Source organism: Panicum virgatum, chromosome 9K (genome assembly GCF_016808335.1).
Source record: "Panicum virgatum strain AP13 chromosome 9K, P.virgatum_v5, whole genome shotgun sequence".
NCBI lineage: Eukaryota > Viridiplantae > Streptophyta > Magnoliopsida > Poales > Poaceae > Panicum > Panicum virgatum.
The window spans coordinates 54,638,195-54,649,088 of record NC_053144.1 but is presented as its reverse complement, the minus strand read 5'-3'; the positions used below and the strand labels follow the sequence as shown (position 1 = coordinate 54,649,088).

Genomic DNA, 10,894 nt, shown 5'->3' with positions numbered 1-10,894 from the left:
ATTTCTACAAATTATTACACCTTATTTACATAAGTTGTGACATATAATGATAAAGTTTGTATCATCCACCTAATATACTAGAAAAATTATGCTGCAATTTTATGAGTTGGTATGTGGTATCAACATAATTTGTTACGGGTCATCTATCCAAGTTGCTGCAAAGCATAAAAATCTCTTAAACATATTTAATATGGTTTTCATTGTGTTAAGACTGTCACATGAACGCAATGGCATGAATGAAGTTCACTATGGAATATTTATTTTTGTGATAAGGAACTAGTATAGAGTAGATCATTGCTGGTTTACTATGAATGTGATATTTTTTTTATTTCTTTGTCACAGAACATTGGATTAAGAGAAGCATGTGTGCTAGGTATATGAATGGTGAGAAAAATACAAATTTGAAAAACAACATTATTGCTCCAAATTAGGAAAGCAACATTATTAAGAAAATTACTAAAAATAGAGTTGTGCACTTTTTCATTGTAAAATAGGTCACAGGTCATCCCAACCTCTAAAAAAATGTGAGAAACATAAACTAAAACTAAAATCTTAAAGTAGGTTGAAGTGTGTGAGCTATGCAAGTGGGAATCCCACATAGTTAGGTCATCTCTATACTTGCACGTTAGAAATATAAATTGAAACAAGGACATATAGCATAACTAAGTTCTTGTATTGCTCAAGCGAGAAGCTACACATTTGAACCTTTGTCTATGCCAGCATGTTGAGAACTGAAAACTAATTAAAATGGAGGATAGACAACAATGTGAAGTGTGTGAGGCACGCACTAGTGGGAGTCCTATCCGATTGGCCCCTGATCTATGCCTATATGTTGAGAAATGGAAATAGAAACAGGGCGACACCAGAGGGCAGAGTGCATGAGGTGTGTCACGTGGTTGTGCCACCTAGGCACCACATAACAGGAGGTTGAAGTGTGCGAGCCATGCTAGGGGAAATCCCATATAGTTGGATCGCCTAGGGACTACACCTAAAGTGATTGAGCCACGCTAGTGGGAATTCGGCATTGTTTAATCATCTAGTAACCGCATATGAGAAATATAAGTGCGTAAGCCACTAACGTAAATCAAACATGGTTAGGCTGCTCAAGAACCACACGGTATGGGGACAAAGTGTGTGAGCCGCTAATTGGAACCACGAGCAGTTGGTAGGGTGAACACATGGGAGCGGATAGGAAGAATCCTACGGATCTATAGAGCAGGATCAATTGCGTGAATAGCTATATGAATGTAATTCCACATGGTTAGGCCGACTAAGGACAAGGGGGAAATATGTGAGCGGCTGATGTGAATCCCAGTTGATTGGAATGCCTAGATTAGAGCAAGGCCAGACTTATGAGCGGTTACTAGGGTCACATGCGGTTGAACCATTTAGGAACTAGGAGGCAAGATGAGTGTAAGTAATGATGTAAAATTTGATGCTAGGAAAGTTGTTTCAATCGCTTCACTATGGGCAACCAATACCAATGATAAGTGAACCAGTCATTATCAATACGTGCTAAATATACTGCAACCTTGCGATCCATTTAGAGTTAGATATCGAGCCAGCTCGGCTTGGCTCTGCTCGAGCTGACGCGTTATGATAATAAGCTGGCTTAGCTCGGCTCATTATCATAGCGAGCTGGAAGTTAGGCCTGACTCGTTTGCTGGCTCGTTTAGCTTGTGAGACCGCTTGAAAAAAATTCAGCCATGAGCCAGCAGCCACCCAGCGGTCACCGTTTTTGACCTTGCTCCATGGTCACGGGGAGCTCCCGAGCGGTGTCTCGGGGCCATAGGCTCCATGCCTATTTTGACTCGTGCAGGAGCAGGAGGGAGGAGGGCGAGTACAGGGGCCGGATTCAGGAATCAGTAACCGGTCGGTCGGCGACCATGCGGTCGTGCGGGTGTGGCAGCCTCGCCCTCACGGTCGTGGGAGTTTGTTTTTTCTAGACGGCCGCGGGAGGGTGGGAGTTAGTTTGGACTCGGAGAGATCAGAAGCCAGCCGCTAGAGCGGGCCCTGCGGAGCTGTGGTTTGGACTGTGAGAGACTAGAGAGCTAAGATTTTTACAAATTAGGCTGAGGGATAAATCAATTATAATTGAATTAGTATTGGGAGGCTTGTTTTGGCTCGCGAGCTGCTTATGAGCCAGCTCAAACAGGCTTGTTAAAATATTTAAGTTAAAATTTTAGCTCAATTTGTAATATTTTTTAACAAATCGAGATAAGCCGAGCCACTGACCATGCGAGGCGAGCCAAAACTCTAGCTCAGACGAGGAAGCTGGCGAGCCGCGAGGCATCTCAATCCGATGAGCTCGTCGGCTCAAAATCAACGCTCGACCGCCTGAGCGAGCTGCTGGTCCACGCAGCAAAACACGCGCCCACTGGGAGGGAGGCGGCCGCGAAACCAAAAAAAAACCCGCGACCCCAAACCACCAAAACCCCCTCTCGAGCCGCCTCCGACCCCGCACCCGACACCTCTCGCCACGCCCACTTCGCCGCGGCGGACGCCATGAGCGCGGGCTGGAGGACGCTGCTGCTGCGCATCGGCGACAGGTGCCCCGAGTACAGTGGATCCGCAGACCACAAGGAGCACATCGTGAGCGCACCTCCCACTCCCCACCCGCTGTTTATTCCCTGCTCGCTGTTGGTCTCAAAACCCTAGATTATCGGAGCGCCGATTTGGTTGCGAATTGTGCTGGTTTAGCTCGAGGCGTGCTGTATTTGGTTGTCAGTTCTGTTGGTCGGAGCGGGTTGGGGAGTTCAAAAGTCAAAACCCTAGGTTCCATTTACTCGCAGGAGCGCCTGGGACCTAGGATTTAGGGTCTATTGGACCGCTGCAGTATGAGCTGGTTAAAAATATTAGCACGATTGTACTGAATGGTGATTAGTCGGAACAAAAGTAAGCTGATTACTTTCCCTTTCCGCTAGGAATTAGACTTTGGAGTTGCAATGCAATAAGTTACCTGAATGTTTGTGTGTTTGTACTTCCGTACCTTACCTTGGGCTATGCTAATTTCTTTTTCTAAGTATCATAACCTCTGTATTTTGGCTCCTCCTTGTTGGATATGGTGTAGTATGTAATATTGTAATATGATCTGTTTAGATTCTGTCATGTAGGCAAAGTAGCACATTTTGGTGAGAACATTATGAGTGGAGAATACAATTGTATGCAAACTAGTATGTTTTGAGCTTTCCCAGCTGAAAGTTTTGTACATAGCACAATGCATACATAAAAAATTGCTGCTGGAGCAGTCTATGTTTTAGAATTGTAAATCTGCGTTTTGATTGTTTGTTGAAGTTACAGGTTGTATATGTGGAATGACTTTACAGCTTCATGGTTTCCTTTGCTTCTGTTATATATTATTTTTGTTATAGTGAATCTGTGGCAATAGTTGATGACGATAAGGTAAATTTAATGTTAAGTTATCTATCCATTGGTTCATCATGTTACTTTTAACTAGTGCAACACCTGTTGCTTCTGATATCATTTTTGTTTACATATTTTTTTCCCCGAATTAAGTGATTTCACCATGAACAAATTAACAAGATGCGACTAGGGTGCAAAATAGAGGGGTATAGCAAATTTCTGCATGGCACATAGTTAGAAGTTCGTTCCATGTTTGTTTCGTTTCATATTCACCCCATCACATGGTTGTTGTAACTCTTGTACCATGGTCATAAGAGAATAATGCTTTCATGTGTAATTTTTCTTAAACACTTCTTCTGATGGCTTCATAGGAAACTTGTTATGCCGTGATAAGTCGAGAATATGAACATTCCAGAGACGCTGTATTTGAGGTCAGTATGCAGCAGTCCTGCTTGTTCCCATATTGTTTGTATCTTCTAATTACTTAAGAATTCTTAGTGTAACTAATATCAAGCTCACACATCCATAGATACAGAACAAGCCTTTTTGCCACATGTAAGCCATAGCATCACTCTTTGCACCACTGTTCCATAGCCGCAACATGTTGCCTGCAGATCGGTCTGTTGTGCCAACAAATTACATATCATTTTGTTGTGAGAGGTTCCTAATCATGCTGCAAAATCAAATTGAATTGCAAAAAAAACAAATGTGAATGCAATCAATACATTTCTTAAACTTGATGATTTGCGGAATGATATCAACATACTGTATCTGGTACAATGTGCAACTTATTTAAGCGTTTTGAATTTGAAAGTACTTCTTTTAAAATAATTCAATTTAACCAACAACATATACTTATTTTAGTTCAACTTGGGTGCAAAAAACTCAATTTGAATTTATGCAAGAAACGCCTTAACTGTTCAATACAATAAGTAATATTAGACTAAATGACTCATAAAGCTTAAACTGTCATAAATAATATGAGATCCATTCTGGTCTGGAATCAACCAATTTCATGTCATCTTTGTGGGATTGTAATACCAATCTGTATCTTGATCCTGATAACATCCTGAGTGAGTTCAGATTATTCTTTTCCGCCAGTGAGTACATGAAAAAAAATGAAGTGCGGCATGTTATATCTTATATGCTGCACCTTATATACTTGCTTACTTTTGTTATGGCGGGGAGACATTTCATTATATAAAGCTCAAGTACCTGGAGGTGCTAACTGAAATATTCTTTTTGCCCAAGCAGTTCCTCCTTCAGTGTGCAGAACAACTGCCTCACAAGATTCCTTTCTTTGGAGTTTTGGTACGCAAATATTTACTCTAAACCTTATAGCATATTACTTTTTTTAATCATTTTATGTTCTATTGCCTTTTTGCTAAAACTATGTATGGAGCATCATTCTACCATTCTCAGTATAATTTGATTTGTAATTATGATCTTAATCCTGTTGTGCCCTGAAATAAAGTATGAAAACTTGTGTTAGTATTATAATTTTTTTTCCAGATGAATATTTTGCTCCTTTTGATTTTTAAGCGTTAGGGAGTTAATGTTTTTATGGAGCTAAGCTTACATTGTGTTTAGAGGTCACTAACCACAGTGACACCAGCATAAATCAGATAGAGATTCTAGGATGGTGGTTTGCGTGATTGTGAGAGACAGAGGACAGCAAAGTTCACCTATGCTCTGGTTCATAGTTTGGTGTGCTTCTGGACTAGTAGACCTTATTATGCTTGCATTCATACCTGTCTTATCCTCAGTATGATTGTTTGTTAATTATCTCCTAGCCTCTGTGGGGGCTTGCAATGCTGATGCCAAATGTATATTTATTGGGTAAAGTAATGGGAAACATATTCTCTTCTCATCCTTTCCACATTTACTCTGGAACTAGAAAATGTTCTGGGTGGTGTGTGCATTTTCATGCAAAGATATTAATCTCTGGATGATAATACTGATATGTATTGACACCAAAACTTGGCGCAATGACCGGCAACGTCACATCATAGCATTTACAGTGTATTCTACTCTATGTTGTGTGGCACAATTATAGTGCTAATTTTGCTTGCATATTTTCATGAGGGACCAATTTTTGTTTACTTGGATTGAATACAGACAAGAAAAAGAAAAAAAAATGATTCCTTCATTTTCCGTCTAGGCGAAATGGATTGTTGCATTTAAGCTTTTCTGTGCCCTAACCAAGTTGGTCCATAGTTATGGCTATGTTTTCACATCACTATTGGGGGCATGGTACTATAAATGTCCTACATCAGTACTTTGTAAAAAAATAAATCCTACATCAGTAACATCAGAGTCCATTTTTTGATGCATGATGATTTGCTGTAAGAACAGGATCTAACCACATGATTTATATTTAATCAAGGTAACTCTTTTGTGATTGTACCTTGTTTAATGTCAGATTGGTCTGATGAACTTAGAAAATGAAGATTTTGCCAAGGATATTGTAGATACCACACAGGCCAAACTACAGGTATGTTCCCTTGTTTGTGCATTCAGTATTTTTGAGCCCCCCACCCCTTTCTCCTTCCTTCCTGTTCCACCAGATACGGTTTTAAACTGGATACTTGTCAGTTAATGTGAAAAAGGAAACACTTTTTGGTTCTTCCCCTTTTTGAGATCACCATAGCTTTAAAATTGACTGATGTCTAATTGCAGGATGCCTTGCACAACGAAAATCGTGATAGAATTAGGATATTGCTGCGATTTCTCAGTGGCCTGGTAAGTAACGGTTTTGTTTGGTTTTATTTGACATTGTTGTTTTAAATCCTTAATACCGCTTTTCTGTATGTCCTTAGTTGCAATGCTTGTAATTTTACAGCTGGCACGCGGTTTCATTTCGAATTGACAATGAATCTGCATGAATAATTGAATCCATGTACCTCTGAATTTTGTTAGTTGTTGCTAGTTTTCTTGATACTCAACGAACTTGGGAATGAAATGAGCTAAAAAATATGCTCAGTTACTATGAACCATGCCCGTCCATCCCCTCCTGATCGTGGTGTCTTCACATTAGATTTTGAGTGTGCAGTGTCCTATTGCTTCCCTTGTTCAATTAAATATGGAAAACAATGAATGCTTTGACACAATGGAGGGATTTCTTTCTGATTTTTTTAATTGCATGGTAGAAATTGTATCTTATATTGAGAACCCTATGCATATGTTCTGCATTATACACAGTCAATTGACCTGTCTGTGATTGGACATTGTTTAATTTACTATCCTATAATATTAGTTTGGTCAGCTGGTTGTTTAGGAATTAGGGTAGTTCTATTTTTAAATAAGAGTTTGAATGATACTATCTCTTGTTCCTACTTTTGTTTGAATTCATATGAAATTTGTAAAATATGCTGTGATACTACCTCTCTCCAAAAGAATGGAGTGCCTTCCTGACCCTTTTTGTTGCATGTAGAAATGTTTTCTTATACTGAACACCTTATTCATTTATTGTGGCCACAGTATAACATTTTTCTTGTTTGTTTACTAACTTTAGATCTTATATTTGCTATGTAGATGTGCAGCAAAGTTGTAGTCCCAAATTCAATCATCGAGACATTTGAGACTCTATTATCATCTGCTGCAACAATATTAGATGAGGAGACTGGAAATCCTTCGTGGCAACCACGTGCTGACTTTTATGTTTATTGTATTTTGGCTTCCCTTCCTTGGGGTGGTCCAGAATTGTTTGAGGTAAGCTTGATCGATTGCTACCATTAACTTCACATGTGATGCCTAATATGAGTAATTTAGCCACTGTCATCCTTTGCCCTGTGCAGTGGTGAATCTAGGATCTGATGTTAGGGTGGTCCATCAAGGCAATTTTTGTAATATCATAAATAAAGCATTTTGTAAACATCTTCAAATCCACAATTAAGTATGAAATTCGTATGAAATGAATCTTACACGCTCATGTTTCGATAATCCTACTGTACCATGATCCTAGAAGTTTCAAATTGCGATATGAAATCCAACCATTGTTAGAAATAGAAGCCTACAATATTCAGTAAAACATCCCTTACTCCTACAAGGGCCAATTGACTAACAATCTGGAATTAGAAGCTTCCAATTTCAAATTCGTAATCATGTGGTACGAGACTGCAAGCTAATTACCGCTTGTTGGCTTGTAGCTTTTCGATTGGTGGCCTGATGCTTGCAGTTTGGAAATGGAATTAAGAATTGCCTTTCGGTTCTTCTCTTCTGGTGGCCTGCACCCTACTGAGGGGGAGTGCGCCGTGCCACCGCAGCTCGCAGGCCCGCAGCCCCGGCCAAGCCGCCGAGTGGCGAGTGGCTGAGCGTGCCACACTGCTGCAGGACTCGGCGCCTGTTAAAAGCCACGAAGGGTGCCGCTGCGCGGTTCGCGTGCGCGCCGCCGTCGGGCTCGTGGCAGCGCCTCCTGTTTCCCTCCCCAGTTAGCTTGTCGTAGCTGCTTGCCGGACTCAGCTCCACTGGCAGGAGGCAGCCATTGCTTTGCACCGCTGTCCGCCTGTCCCAAACCCTACGCACTAGAGCTTGCAGGTCTAGAATTCACGAATCCATGGGCACGGTCAGGCTATCAGGAGCGCCGGGCTCTCTGGCTGTTTCTCCATGGGTCAAATCCAATGTTCTTAAGGCGTTAAGGCGAGGCACGGCGAGCGACCTCGTCGGCATGGCGAGGCGACGCCTAGGCGGACGCCTAGGCGAGCAAGGCGACGCCTTATAGCAGCAGGATGTAGGGAGAAAAAGAAAAAAGAGAAGGAAGGAGAAGGGAGAAAAGGAAAAAGAATAAGAGAAAGGAGACAACTTGGCCCAGCCCACTAAAAGCCCAAGCACCACCCCACATCCCCACCAGGCCTGACCTAGCTCCCCTCTCCCGAACACTCTCAAACTTGCCCACCCTTCGCTCGCGAGTCACTGCCGGCGGCGGCGGCTGCCTTCCACTCCTCTCCCTCCTCGCCCTCGCCCTCTCCCTCCTTCTCCCTCCCTCACCGGAGCTAGCAGGAAGCTTCCCCCTCCTCTCCCTCTCCCTTCTCCCTCCCTCAAGTTCTCCAGGTGAGCCGCTGCCTGCTGGATCCGCGCCAGCCGCCAGAGCCAGCAGGGAAGCCTTCCCTTCCTCTCCCTTCTCCCTCCCTTCCTCACGCTCTCCAGATGGCTGCTGTCCGTCGGATCGACGCCAGAGCTAGCAGGAAGCTGTTTCTCCTCTTCCTCCCCCTTCTCCCTCCCTCCCTCTCTCACTTTGCTGCTGTTATGGTAAGGCGACCATGGACACCTCATCCCGGTCGCTCCTTCCCCTTACTCTTCCTCTCTTCTGGCTGGGCGTCGGCGACGCCTTGGCCTCCCTGAGCGCCTTGACGCCTTGGCGTCGCCTAGGCGACGCCTTAAGAACCATGGTCAAATCTTAGGGTGGGCCGTGGCCCACCCGGCCCACCCTTTAGATCCGCCCATGGCCCTGTGGTTGCCTCACACACACAAAGGAGAAATATATCGTATTTTTGGCACTGTTGCATAATCATCCACCCAAAAAAGAGAATGTTTGCACATGCGCAAGGTTTTTACAACATGGCGAAATTGATCTTGAAGATTGACTGTCTTGCATTACATGTAATGTATGTCGTTAACAGCCCCACCCCCTGGATCTGGGAACTTTTAGAGCTGTTTATCATGCGCTTTTCGAACTCTTGAGTCTTGACTGTTTATGAAGTAGCTGTTGGTGTATATGTGAGCCCGTGTATAGAGGCCCATCTAGAGGCCCATGTATAGGAACTATATATACCCACCCTTCTAGGGTTTGGAGATATACATCCATTATTCTCTCCTACATGGTATCATTAGCCTAGGGTTAGGGTTCCAGTCCTCCCTCTCCAGCCGCCGGCGGCAGGCGGCGGCGAGATGGCCGGCGGTGGCGGCGAGATGGCCGGCCGCCGGCTGCCGGAGCCCCCCTTCCTTCCTCCTTCCCTCCCCTCCCTTCCTCTGCTTCGGGTGCCGCTGGCCGCTGGATCTCCTCTGCTTCGGCGCCGAGCGCGTGGTCTGCTCCCAGACCCACTGCGCCGGCCACCGCTTCCTCTGGCGGGGCCTTGCCGCCTAGATCCACTACGCTGGCCGCCGCCTTGGTCCTTCTCGACCCTGTAGCGGCCGCTGGCGCCACGGACCCGCCCCTGCCTGGCTCTGCTGCCGCCGCCGCCGCTGACGCGGGGGGCGCGGGCGCGGGGGCCGTGGGGGCTGCCTGGGCCGCGCAGCCACTGCTGCAGGCGCCGCCGCCGCCGGTGCCCGATGCCGCCGCTGCAGCTGGCGCGGGGGACGCCGCCGCCGCTGCAGCCGCCCATCGCGCCGCCGTCGCTGCGGGAAAGCTTCCCGTAGCTTCCGCGCACGCGTGGTCCGGGCTCGGGATGGCGCCCGAGGATGCGCCGCTCAGCGCCGCCGCCCTCCGCGGGCGGCAGGCCGACGCCGCTCTCGCCGCGGCCTTCCTCGCCGCCAAGTCGGAGGCTTCGGCAGCCCAGGAGCGGGTCCGCGTGGCTGCCCTCGCCTGGGAGTGCGAGCGCGCCGCGGCCGACGCCCTCGCTCTCCGGGTTGCCGAGGCGGAGCACTTCCTCCGCGTCTCCTCCGGCCAGCTCGTCGTCCCCGAGCACGGCGCTTCTTCCTCCTACCAGGCCCCGCCCACTGGATCTGGACCCCGGTACGACCTGACCGACCCCATGGTCGCCCAGCTCCACCTCCAGGCCACCGGCGTTCAGAACATCAGGGCCCCTGGTCACCATCCTCCTCGACCCCACGTCCTCCTACGGACGCTGGCGTGACCAGGTCCTCCTCACCCTCCGCCGCTACGCCCTCGACGACCACGTCCTCGTCGACTCGCCGATCGAGACGCGGGACGTGGTGTGGCTGTGCCTCGACAGCGTCGCCCTGTCCTGGATCTTTCGGACCATCTCCCTAGATCTTCAGGACCCACGGTGGCACTGCGCACCAGGCCTGGGTGGCGCTCGAGGGGCAGTTCCTCGGCAACGCCGAGTTCCGCGCTCTCCAGCTCGACGCCACCTTCCGCACCTTCGAGCAGGGGGACCTCTCCGTCGGTGAGTTCTGCCGGAGGATGAAGGGCATGGCCGATGGTCTTCACGACCTCGGGTGTCCGGTGTCCGATCGGGTCTTGGTGCTTAATGTCCTGCGGGGCCTGAGCAGCACCTACGACCACCTGAAGAGCTGGATCGCCCGCCAGAGGCCCTTCCTCATTCCTGCAGGTCCGGGACGACCTCGCCCTCGAGGAGATCACCAGGGGTCTCGCGCCCGGATCGTCCTCGCCCACCCCCGCCGCGCTCGCTGCTGCTTCACCGGCCTCCTCCGCCGCTCCTGCCACCTCCCTCCTTGGTGCTGCTCCCGCCGGGCAGACCGGAGGGGGGGGTGTGGACGTCGCCGGCGGGAGGGACGAGGTGGTGGCACTGGTGGCCCTGCTTCTGGGGGTACCGGTACCGGTGGGGGCCGTCGGGGCGCGCCGCCTTCGGCTCCCGCTCCTGCCCCTGCACCTGGAGGTACGCTCCTCCGA

The 10,894-nt window shown here is 47.5% G+C and overlaps 1 pseudogene across 1 annotated transcript in view; it reads left to right on the top strand.

Annotated features, from left to right (window-relative positions):
• The first annotated feature begins 2,374 nt into the window (after positions 1 to 2,374).
• The window catches only part of LOC120652379, a 29,350-nt pseudogene continuing 20,830 nt past the window's right edge, over positions 2,375 to 10,894 (top strand). Inside the window, exons 1-6 of the transcript XR_005666554.1 lie at positions 2,375 to 2,592; positions 3,735 to 3,794; positions 4,618 to 4,674; positions 5,786 to 5,857; positions 6,043 to 6,105; positions 6,898 to 7,074. The product of XR_005666554.1 is annotated as a nuclear cap-binding protein subunit 1-like (transcript). The remainder of the gene's footprint in view (positions 2,593 to 3,734; positions 3,795 to 4,617; positions 4,675 to 5,785; positions 5,858 to 6,042; positions 6,106 to 6,897; positions 7,075 to 10,894) is intronic.